Genomic DNA, 2444 nt, shown 5'->3' with positions numbered 1-2444 from the left:
TTGCCTCAGGAGCCCCGAATCTATTTCTTCCCCTTGATGTGGGGGTCTGTAGCAGACCCCTACCACCAAATCCCTTTCTCCTTGCCCCCCATGTAGCCTAACCCACAATCCTTCTACTTCCTCATCCTTGGATTCCATCTTGATGAGGGTTGATGTATATTGCTCATTGACATAGAGTGCCACCCCTCCCCCTTTTTTCCCCACCCTGTCCTTTCTGTACAATCTATAGCCCTCAATATGTACTGCCCAGTCGTGGGATGAATCCCACCAGGTTTCCGTTAGCCCCATTAAGTCATAGGTGTTTAGTGCAAGCAGGAGCGCTAGTTCATCCTGCTTGTTCCCCATGCTCCTAGCATTAGTATATAGGCACTTGAGCCCTGCGACTGGTGCCTTTGCTGCCCCCCCCCCCCGCTCTGAGTCCCAAGGGGCCTTTTGTTTCTTACCTTCTTGTTTCTTACCTGTGCCGTAGTGCTGGCCTCCCCATGGCTTTCAGGTTCCCAATGCTCTCTTTCTTCAGGCTGGGCTGTCCTTGTGGGTGCCACATGGTTTGGTGGTCCACAGCTTCCCCTGCCCTCATCTTTCCCTCCCCCCAACGAGCCTAGTTTAAAGCCCGCTGGAGGAGATCCGCTAACCTAGAAGAAAACACACGCTTACCTTTGGGGGACAGGTGAAGCCCATCCCAGCTGAGCATGTCCCTTGTCGTAATGTGCGGGTCGTTGTCCAGGAAGCCGAAGCCTGCATTGAGACACCACTGCCGAAGCCGCCAGTTGGTCTCTTGGATGCAGTTCTCGTGCTGTCTTCCGCGTCCGTTCACTGGTAGGATGGAAGAGAATACCACCTGTGCACCGAACTCCCTCAGCACACCGCCCAGAGCACTGTAGTCCGCCATCAGGTGATCGGGGGTTCTCCTGGCTGCATCATTAGTACCCACGTGGACTAGGACCATGGGGTAGTAATCAGTGGGCTTGATCCTGGCCTGGATTACCTCCGTCACATCCCGAATCTTTGCTCCGGGCAGGCAGTATACCTCTCATGCTGAAGGGTCCTGGCGACAGATGGGCCCTTCCGTACCTCTCAGGATGGAGTCGCCTATGACGAGCACTCGTCGCCTCCTCTTCTGGGTCCTCTTGGATCTCTTGACCTGTTCGGAGTGCGAAGAATGTGGTGTTTCTTCTTGCCCAAGGGTTTCCTCCTCCCCTTCCATCTCCTGCAGGGTCGCCAGGGCATTGTACCTGTTCTCCAGTCGGACTGGAGAATCTGGTACCTGTTCGCTGCGAGCTGCTTCAGTCCTGGCTGTGACCGTCTGCCACTCTGCTGTGGAGGGCATTCCCCAGGCTGCTTCTTCCTTAGGTCCCTGGGCCTGCAGGGAAAGGAAATAACTGTCAATTTCATCCTCCGCCTCCCTGATACCCCTCAGCCTGATAACCTCCTCCCGGAGCTCCCTCACCTGCGCCTCCAGAGCCCTAAGACGGGCACCTGCTAGACAGGTGTGGGGGCCCCCAATCTCTGCCCCCCCAGGCCCTGCTGGGGATCCCCCACAGGCCAGGAGGTAGGGTCAATGTCCGCACTGTTAGGTGTGCACACACGATTCACAAGATAGATACAAGATGGCCCAGCCAGGTGCTTGTCCAGTCTCCTCTTAAAGACCTCCAGAGTAGGGGAGAGCACCACCTCCCTTGGGAGCCCTTTCCAGATTTTGGTCACCCCAACCGTAAAGAAGTTCTTCCTGATTTCTAATATAAATCTGCTCTCTCTCAGTTTGTGGCTGTTGTTTCTAGTTACCCCAAAGGGCACCCTGGTAAACAGAGCATCTCCTATTCCTTGCTGCCCGCCTCGCTGCTGAATTTGTAGACAGCCACTAGATCCGGTCTCGGCCTTCCAAGGTGGATTTCCAGCAGGGATCCACAGCGGTAAAAGCCTTCTGGCCCGTTGTGATCTTTGCAACAGAAGAATTGCTCTGTCACAGCGGTTCTCAATCTCACGAGGCCTGAAGCACCCCTGGACAGATGCAAGGCACCCCTTGGAGCATGCCGCCTCTTCGTTTTCACTTGTTCTTTGGCCACGGGAAAATAAGAGAGTAATTCTCCTGTTGACAAGACCTCAGAGCGACCACAACGGGGCAGGAGGTTTTTAAATTGCTGTCAAATCTCTGGCTTCAGCACGTGAATCACGGGTGCTCACACTGCGTGGCACCCACGGCACCCTCCAAAGGATCTCGGGGCACCCCAGGCCTGGTTGAGAATCAACTGCTCCAGGACTTTTCCCTAGTAAAAAAAAAGAAAATCAGTGGTGGGTGAGGGATGACATTTTCCGGGTTGGGAAGGTCTAAAAAAAGAGGGAAGCCCTCCATTGTGTGCATTGATCTGCAATGACCCATCTTCACCGGCAGGGGGCGTTGAGCGCGGCCTGATCCCTTTTGTCCCTCGCGCGCCGCCGTCTCTCCG

The sequence above is a fragment of the Alligator mississippiensis genome, chromosome 4 (assembly GCF_030867095.1).
Source record: "Alligator mississippiensis isolate rAllMis1 chromosome 4, rAllMis1, whole genome shotgun sequence".
Taxonomy (NCBI): Eukaryota; Metazoa; Chordata; order Crocodylia; family Alligatoridae; genus Alligator; species Alligator mississippiensis.
Note: the sequence above shows the minus strand (reverse complement) of the source record.